Genomic DNA, 10,454 nt, shown 5'->3' with positions numbered 1-10,454 from the left:
TGTTTCTCATTAGCAACATTAAATGTTAGGATGGATCATGTTGTGCACTAATTACGCAGGCCAGTTATCTATATGCAATAGACAAATCAGGCGTATGCCAGCTACGTAGGTATGTGATTGTTTAGCTTCCGCGAACAAAAAAAAAAAAACTTTGTATCTATCTATTTCCTTTTCGTGTTTAGTTGTGTATGACATTGGTTGTTTTGAAAGGTTGTTTTGAAAGACCCAAACAGAAAAATGATGGGCCAAAGTTTAGTATTTTCTACGTACGGCTTAAACTGGAAGAGGAAAGGTCACCTAATGGAGGTGTTTGTTAAAAATATATTTTTCTGATGTTATGTACTTCACCCTAATTATACAGTACTCGAGACTTTTACTAGGGCCTGAGCAATCGCCAATAACATCATTGAAACGTCTCCTATAATACAATACACTAAAGAAAGGTGAGAAGCAAACGTTCCCAATAAAAACCCAAGAATGATATTTGTTGCTATGATACATACAACTTGATAAATAAAATTGTTCTAGCAGATATGAAAGAGTCAACTTGTTACAAGATCTATAGTGGCTAAATAATCTTAAACAATGGGAGCCCTGCACAGTTCTGCAATAGTGGTCCATGACCAAAGTCTTTATTTACAGCAGAATGAGTATATCAAATCCCTGAAGCTTCCCATGACTCCTTGCCATCATCAGATCAAAGTGCCCAATATGATATTGAAGCAAGGCATCATTGCACCAACAATCTAAATTAATGGGAAGAAATTATAAATCCTGATATTGAGAACTATTTGACATTCATATGACATGCAATATCCACCTATTGTATGTCTTAATTTCAATGCAAAAAATAAATCATAGAAAAGCAAATCGTACAAGTATATAGAACACAATAGAATATCAAAACAACAATTGACAGGTAATGCATATAAGTCAATTTGAGGACGAGGATTCTGGCTCTCATCCTCAAAGCCCATGGGTGTTTCAGGTGGTTTTCTTGATTCTCAAGATGAGAAAAATTCAGAGAAGAAGCCATAACAGAGATCCAGTTGGTTCATTGTTTATCCCAATGAGATCAGTGTTCAGCCAGCGATATGAGAATAAATTGCTAATCATATAATCAGCAAAAAATTTTGGGAAGCACAAGCAAGGCCTAATGACGCTCATGGAAGAAAAACGTCAACCCTGTCCTTTAGCATGAGACATGATCAAAAGATGGCGAAAAAAAAAACCTCCACCGGTAATCTCATGATATCATGAATTGAATTCCTAAGGTTTTGAAACAACAAAACCAAGATCTAAATTGATCAGTTAAGTCCAAGTTGATAACCAGATTTAGGATTCCAATTTTTTACCTCTATTGATATTACATAAGTTTCTCTAAAGGGGGGTAGACAACTTAGAGGTTCTATGTAGTTAGAAGGACTGCAACAACTGATATTATGAAGGTATCACATAACCAATTAACTTCCACCAGATACATTAGACAAATGAAATTGAATTTTGAGAACATAAAACAGTGAACAACATATTCAAATTGATGAGCTTCTGAATTATCATAACATCGATCTTACATGAGTCCATTATGGCAATTGCCAGTTAGGAAAAGAATTACCTTTGCTACATGTCCCAGACTGATTGCTTCAGGTATTATGGAAATTGTCAACTTGATCTCAACAAATCTACTGCTGCCAAATTAGGTTCAAACATCTCTTCTTCCCTTGGATGGATTCTACTGTTACCTTTAGACGCAAACCAATTCTTCAGCTTGACTGCATAATATGGGTTTCAATGACTAATAAGCATCCACCTCCAGAAGCCAATGCAAAATCCACTCTTCCAAGCCAATACGTAGCTCTTGGCCACCAATCTCCGAGTTTGCACTGTTTATATTACTGAGAACTTCAGTTTGTTTAAATTGAGAATTGTGCAACCTCATATTCAATCAAATGCAACCTAAACTTTACACATCTTTTGCGTTCATACAAGTCATAAAAATATGACTATTGATTCTTCATCTTTCCTACAAAATAAATAAATTTTATAAAGATAAATTCCATATTTTTAAAGCCGAACTAGTGGAGCTGTTTGATTGTTGAAAACATATCTTTATCTGATATTGTCTACTCAATTCATCCTAATAATACAGTAGTACTCACTTAACCTTTCATTATCATCACTAAAGTGTTTGATAATTATATGAACCAAGTGCTTATATAAACTATTTGAGATTCTTGGTTCTCTCCCCTAAAAAGCCAAATGTTTGATAAATCACAAGATTTTCGTTGAAAACAAAAATAAACTTTCACAAATCCGGATCTGTGCGTGCCACTCGGAGTTGAGAAAAAACACTAAGATCTTGTCGCTGCTCCCATGAAAGTTTATGCCTGAATGCATTTTTATGAGAAAAAATATTGATTTTCAAATTTAAATACAATGTACAAATTTATGATATTAATTTTACTCATAAATTGCAGTAAAGGAAATAGATAAGTAAAGATTTGGTCACACGGATTGGTCATCTACCAAATGGTTAGTTTGAACAAGTTTTATAAACAATCATAGTCTTTGGCGATTGAGTTTTCTGGTGATTGCCAAAAGAACTTATCTAAGAACAAACATGGTTGACTTATTTTTTTCTGTGCAATCAAGCACAAGATCGCATATAATATTAACATGTAAAACAGAATTTATATGTGTTTGGATCAATCTGGAACACAAAATAGGATACTGGTCAGTTCATTGATATAATGAAAAAAGAAATGCTAAAGAGCATGACTTCGTGACGAGATAATCTGATGCTTGGGTTTGTCTCATTTATAAATCAATTATAACCACATATATGTGCACGCGTATCCATAAGAAATTATGCATAGGAGACAACTTATAACAAAAGAGAAAGAACCCGGCAAACACAAGTTACTGTATGCTCCAATGCAATCCTGCAGGGGGTTAGGCCCCCGACAGTATTACTGATGAAATAATGTGTAATCTATTGCTAACCATGTAGGTTTCATATGAAAAATAATTTAGCAAGAGAGATATGCTAAATTTACCATTTTTCAGTACTAAATTTGGTTTTTGACAATAAAAAAATAACATAATTAATATTAGAAACGCTAGTAATAAAAATCAAGATTAAACAGACCCAGGCACACATGCATAGATATTTCCGAAACTTTCCCCAAATGCAATCATACAAATGAGTGTCAAATGTGCAAATTTATATGCTCAACACATCATTAATATCTATAAGTTAATGTCCAATCTTTATTTATTAATAAAATTATGATTGAGTGAACGATGACTCTGCTGAGTCACCTAAGCATCTAACCAAGGTCATCCATATAAGCTAGGCAGATAGATGATTGAAAGAAAAAGGAAAAAAAATATAAAATAATATTTGATGACAAAAAATGTCTGTTTTTTCTCTTAGCCGTATATCATGCTAAATCAAATGGTATAAATTAAACGACTAGGTGACTCTAAAAACTAGAGTTATAATTCAATTTTCTTATATATATATATATATATATATATATATATATATATATATATATATATATATATATATATATATATATATATATATATATATATATATATATATATATATATATATATAAAAGGTGGTGGGAGAAGAGAGTTGCATAGATTGATCTTAATCATCTGATAGATATGTAGATGGCAGACTCTTTAGGTAATTAGAAATGAATATTTCATTAAACCCTCCTCCTTTATCCAGGCTTGGGACTGGCAGTGGCCAAGTAAAACCTGAGCCAATGGCGGAGTTAAAAAAAAAAAAAATTCCTACTGTTGGGTGGCGTAGCGTATTGGATACCACCACTTACAAGAAGGATAGAAAAAGATCACCCCAAGTGTGGTTTATAAAGCCACCAACATGCATATAGAAAAGAGAACATGACATTGATCGACCAGCAACAACATTTTCTCATTTAAAAAGTATATCCATAACATACTGCTTTGTCAAAACAAAAGAAAAAAAATAGACGATGAAGTCATCCAGGATTTATTCTGGCCTTTCTTAGCAGGTTGATTGGCCACCTATGAGACAGTTCTGGGTATGAATTCGGATAAGCAGTTAAACACTTCAAATTATATGATGGTTTCAGGAACTGACCACATGCTACCAAGAACATCTTATGAAATGCACTTTTGAGTTTCATCCCAATATGAAGCAATAAAAGGATTTCACTTCACTGAGTCCAAAATTTGAAAAAGACTACTGCTGTAAGCCGACATAAGATAGAGAAGAAAGTGAATTTTCCATAGAAAAATCCAAGTAAAGCGGGCGATTTGATGCCTAATTTCGAATCCTAGATCTATATAATACGACTATGGATATGTATGAAACAAAAAATGGCATGAAAACCTCGTCAGCTCTCCGTAAAATTGGAACCAGACCACCGTCAGAACTGTTTTCACAGTTTTCAGGCGGAAAATGCTTGAAATCCAGTTGATTTCCAGCCAAAAAATCTGTCGAGAACTCATGCTAAACTGCTAAATCTATTCTATAAACGTTTAGGACAAGAAAACAAAGATAAAATTCTGATTTAAAATAATTAAACTTCACTTATTTCGAACAACCAAAACATGGAAAATATGAAGAAAAATTAGCAGGCAGGTCCTAAAATCTGATTTATCTGACGCCCTCTCTCGTTTTTCCTCACATGGTCATTTTACATCAGATTTTTCTCTTTGTTTTCTTATCCTAAACTTTTCTAGAATATATTTAGGAGTTTAACATCAGTTCTCGACGGTTTTTTGTACAGAAATCGATCAGATTTCCGGTAACTTCCTCCTGAAAACTGTGAAAACAGTTCGATGGTGGTCTTTTTTTTTTTAATTTCAGCAACTTAACAAGGTTTTCCTGCCATTGTTTGTTTGGAATGTGTCCATGGTTGTATTATAAGGATCAATGGGTCGAACTCGGGCATTAAATCAATCTCTTCTGTATTTTGTCAGTTCTTCAAATCACAACAAGAAGTTGTTTTCCGGTTCTTCGCACCCGGCGCATGGCCAGAAAGGAAAGATTCCTCCCTGCCGCACCGCTAGGTACATCGTACATGGCTACAATGCTACATCCAGCAAGAACCTAAGAAGCATAGCGCAAAATATACGGCAGTATACCTGCTACTCCGCCATTCTTGCTGCCTGCAAGAGAGGACCGATCCACCGGCGACAGATTCCGGTGGCCTCCTGTGATAGATAGCGCTTGACCCTTCACCCTCCTCTTTCTTCCTCTCTTTATGGTAAATGGCCCTGTACGCCGAAGCCAATAGGCGTCGTACTGAAAGAATGGCGGAATCCGGCCATTGTCGAAGACCCGTGCGCCATTGGAGCCTCTATGAACCTCGATCTGGAACCAACCATGGGTTTTCTACAGATGTCAAGATTCAGAACACATACCTTAGCTTTGCAGCGGAAGACAAGGTAAGGATCGATGCGGGCTCCATCGCGTTGTCTCTCTCACGGAAGGAGAGATTCAGCCTACCACAAACAATCCTAATCGCACCGTGAGACCAACATCTTTGAGAGGAGATATGGTAATCAATCTCCTTCTTAACCAAATGCCTCGATCAATTTCTCATCACCCAACCATCCGAAACATCTCCAATTTATAAGTCTGTTCATAAAAAGGATAAGCATGATCATTTGGATGATCATGAAGGAAGATAAGCATCCTCATTTGGATGTACTTAACCCCGCAACCGCCTGTTTCAGCTACCGCCCTTTCTCATTTGAAAGTTAACTCAGAAAATCAAATCAAGAATTGGATAACATCAACGTCTTCACAGAGGGAATGTGATCAGGATTTGGTTATAACAACAAGATAAGATGACAGTTAACCAGGATCTATTTGCTTGAAATAAATAGTCGATCAATGGCGCAACTGTTTCTCCAGTTGCTGACACACCTTCTCCATCTAGTGAAAAAAAATAAAAAATCCTCCTCAACATGGTATTCTACCCCTTGTGCAGTTACCCAAATTAAACCTGTGAACAAAGGAAACAACATAAAAACAATAAGATCTTAGACTTCTAAATTACTTGGATCTAACCCTATTCTAACTCAGCTGCATTTTGCATCCTTAGGAGTCGCTTCATCATAAAAAACTTATCTACCATTTGCGGTAGCAGATTCTTGGGGGTTTCGGCCCCAACCTTTATTAATCACAAAATATGTTCACAATATGTTGCGGCAGAGCGAGAAAATTTTGTTGAGAGGCACTAACCCGTCTCTAGTTTATTGTAATGAGTGTTTGTGGCTTAGATCGGGGTTGGACCTAGGTCGCTCAACAACAATAAAAGACTTCAAGAGCTGGTGTTGGAAGACACCCGCACCAATCAAACATAGGGCTGCACACGAGCCGAGTGGAGTCCGAGCTTGGCCAGCATGACTCGGCTCAAAAAAACTCGAGACTCGGCTACACAAAATCGAGCTCGAACTCGACTCATTTAACTCATTTAACTCGTTTAGACGTTAATTTGTTTAGCATTAACTCATGTAAGCATTTTTAACTCATGTAACCTATTGTCTTCACAGTATGGACCCGTCTTATATCCATAACTGCAGCTTATGCTCAAGGTCTCAATCTCTCAAGGTCTCAATCTCTCGCTATAGAAAAAATGTAACCTTTACTGACGTTGGTAAAAGAAAAACTAAACAGTCGGTTACAGTTTTGCTGACGGATGTGAACAGTCATCGTTATAGATGACGTCGATGAAGCTTTCACCGTCAGATGCATACCATCAGAAAGACGTAGCGATTTACCGATGGTCACAACTGTAAGTGAAAACCAAACCTTTACTGACAATACCATCCGTCAGTAAATATTAATATTTTCATTGACGGTCCTGCATATGTCGGTTTCGTCATGCATTATCATATATCTATGCCACCATAGTCTCCAAGACACCACTAGAAACTCCAATTTTCAGCATTTCCTTCTTCCTTTGCATCGGACCTTAACATCTATCCAACGTTTCAATTCAAAGGAGGTCTCTATACAAGGGATCCTTGAGATCCTAAACTTTGAGACAACCAAATGTCAGACTTTTTTTTTTTTAATTTTCTATAGCTTATAAAAATACGATCATTTGATTCTTCCACTTTCCTACAAAACAAACAAATGTTAGCAAGATAAATTCCATATTTTTGCTTTTCTATAGCTTATAAAAATATGATTATTTGATTCTTCCACTTTACTACAAAACAAACAAACGTTAGCAAGATAAAGTCCATATTTTTGAAGCCGCATCGAGAGTCAGCCAGCTGCCTGCCTTCGAACGCCATGTTGGTGCACCAATCTTCTTTAGTTTGTGCTTATCTTCCAATTGACTTTACCAGCTTGTTTGGATGGAGGGAAATGAATGAAAAAAAAAAAAAAGGCATTTCTTGTGTTTGGATGACTAATTAATATGGAGGAAAATAAAAGGGAAACTAATAACTATGTTTGGATGCAAGGAAACTGAAAGGAAATGGAGGAAAGGGAAATGAGTTTTTAATGTAATTTTAATCCCTCCGAAAATGGAGATATTAAAAGGAAAGGAATGGATGATCATTCCCATTCCTTTTTCCTCCCCATTCTCTTTGTTTCCTTTTCCCTTCCATCCATTTCTTTCCCTTTTTTTCCCTCCATCCATTTCTTTCCCTTTTTTTCCCTTCATCCAAACATAGCGTAGGGTTTCTCATGAAAAATGAAGACAGGTTATCGTCTCTACGTTCCAATAGTAAATGAGGAGGAGCTGTATACTTTCGCTGTTCTAAAAAGAAATGGAAGCAAAATATTTTATAAATCAAGTGACTTGACAAGGCCCTGAAGCCACTAAGTCTACCATTCATCGCTGGTGCTTTCTTGTGAGACCATCTTTCTTGCTGGTGGTCAATGTCACCTTGGGTAGCGAATCCTAACACATACGTCGTTGTTCTTATCCCAATTCAGGCAATGTCAATATTTCACGTCATATGGTTTTTTATGAACACAGTTTTCCGTATAAAGATCCTGCTGCTGTAGCTCTATCTACAGATTTGTCTATTTGAGATGATATTAATGGAAATCAGAAAGATCAAGGTAGGTTAAATCTGATCAAGCTCGGGTTAGTTCTCAAGATTTTGTTTTTGATGTCGAAGATCTTGGCGTCCACAACCCAGCTTTGGATCAGAATGTTGATCGTTCTATGATGAACATTACTCTTGAGTGTTGGAGACTTTCCTCTCAAAGTTTGGAGGCACCAAAATCGCGTCGTCCTCCGAACGAAGCTAGAAAGCAATGCTGCAAACTTTCAAGGACCACAAAACAATACCATGGAAAACCAAATAGAGATGTCAAAACAAGATGACATCAGGAACTAAAAATCTCCCAAGGATGAAGAAAGGAACACCTAAGATGAAACTAAACAACGGGCAACTATGAGTATTGTTACAACTTCTTGGAGAAAATCACCTCGTGAGTTGCCTTATTTTGTTATGGAAAGACAAATCCTAGAAGAACGTTAAAGAAAGGAACGTTGAAGAGATGAACGTTGCCTTCTTTCCTTCCTCTCATTGTTTCCGCTCTTAGTTTTTCAACCGTTGTAAACTCCAAATAAATTGTATCACTGCAACGAGCAAACTGATACAACAGAAATAAAAAAAATTGGTGACTTCTCCGTGGACGTAGGCGTTCAAGCCGAACCACGTAAATCCTACCCTTGTTTTTTTTTTTTTTTCTCTTGCTTGACACACCATTAGATTCATTTTCTTAACAAGTATGTGGAAGTACCGAAACTAATGATCTCCATCTTCTTGTTTGTGGCACTTTGACTAAATCTACACATGATTCATCCAAGTTAATAACCACCTTCCCTTCCCTTCGTTCATTCGAATTATCAATGCAGATGCCAACACCTGCAACAACTGCGTCTGACCTTTTACAATAGCTAAGGAAGCTAAAGAAAAGAAAAACAGACCTATAATTAGTTCAGACAACTAATTAGCCTACCATGGCTTTCAATATCCATAACTGAATCAAGCAAGTCCTCGTATACATTATGTCGTATTTACATTTTTGTTCAGTTCTTCAATCATAACCTTATAATTCCATAATATTTCATAATGAGAAGCAGTCTAATACCAAATGGTGTCCATTTGCAGATCTATACTGTTGGCAGGGGCACCCTTGAATGATTCACAAATTTCATCCGAAGTCCTGTAATTTACTAGATATTTTAAAAAGAAGGATCGTATTTTATCTAAGGGCATTTTGAGAGCCTATCTTTGCCAGGCCTGACTTCGACAATCAGGCAAACCGAGGCTGCTAAAGTTTTCAAACATAATAGTTTCTTTTCAGAGAAGGTTTGGGATTTAAATATTAAAATTTTAAGTTTCTAAATTCCGAAAACCCACAAAATTTTTAGGTTTTCAAACAATGGAGGCACTTACCTGCCTTCCCTTCCTGTATGGAGGAAAGAGAGTTGCATAGATTGATCTTAATCATCTGATAGATATGTAGATGGCAGACTCTTTAGGTAATTAGAAATGAATATTTCATTAAACCCTCCTCCTTTATCCAGGCTTGGGACTGGCAGTGGCCAAGTAAAACCTGAGCCAATGGCGGAGTTAAAAAAAAAAAAAATTCCTACTGTTGGGTGGCGTAGCGTATTGGATACCACCACTTACAAGAAGGATAGAAAAAGATCACCCCAAGTGTGGTTTATAAAGCCACCAACATGCATATAGAAAAGAGAACATGACATTGATCGACCAGCAACAACATTTTCTCATTTAAAAAGTATATCCATAACATACTGCTTTGTCAAAACAAAAGAAAAAAAATAGACGATGAAGTCATCCAGGATTTATTCTGGCCTTTCTTAGCAGGTTGATTGGCTACCTATGAGACAGTTCTGGGTATGAATGCGGATAAGCAGTTAAACACTTCAAATTATATGATGGTTTCTGGAACTGACCACATGCTACCAAGAACATCTTATGAAATGCACTTTTGAGTTTCATCCCAATATGAAGCAATAAAAGGATTTTCACTTCACTGAGTCCAAAATTTGAAAAAGACTACTGCTGTAAGCCGACATAAGATAGAGAAGAAAGTGAATTTTTCATAGAAAAATCCAAGTAAAGCGGGCGATTTGATGCCTAATTTCGAATCCTAGATCTATATAATACGACTATGGATATGTATGAAACAAAAAATGGCATGAAAACCTCGTCAGCTCTCCGTAAAATTGGAACCAGACCACCGTCAGAACTGTTTTCACAGTTTTCAGGCGGAAAATGCTTGAAATCCAGTTGATTTCCAGCCAAAAAATCTGTCGAGAACTCATGCTAAACTGCTAAATCTATTCTATAAACGTTTAGGACAAGAAAACAAAGATAAAATTCTGATTTAAAATAATTAAAACTTCACTTATTTCGAACAACCAAAACATGGAAAA

General features: G+C 36.2%; 1 long non-coding RNA gene across 1 annotated transcript; it reads right to left on the bottom strand.

The window, feature by feature from the left end:
- Positions 1-456: 456 nt before the first annotated feature.
- LOC116266949 (uncharacterized) lies at positions 457-6,155 on the bottom strand. Its single transcript, XR_004175488.2, has 3 exons — positions 5,152-6,155; positions 1,616-1,883; positions 457-746 (listed from the first exon to the last, which is right to left on the bottom strand). It is a non-coding gene; the product is annotated as an uncharacterized LOC116266949 (long non-coding RNA).
- Positions 6,156-10,454: the final 4,299 nt, after the last annotated feature.

This window comes from Nymphaea colorata, chromosome 13 (assembly GCF_008831285.2).
Source record: "Nymphaea colorata isolate Beijing-Zhang1983 chromosome 13, ASM883128v2, whole genome shotgun sequence".
NCBI lineage: Eukaryota > Viridiplantae > Streptophyta > Magnoliopsida > Nymphaeales > Nymphaeaceae > Nymphaea > Nymphaea colorata.
Note: the sequence above shows the minus strand (reverse complement) of the source record. Positions and strands in the feature narration are given on the sequence as shown.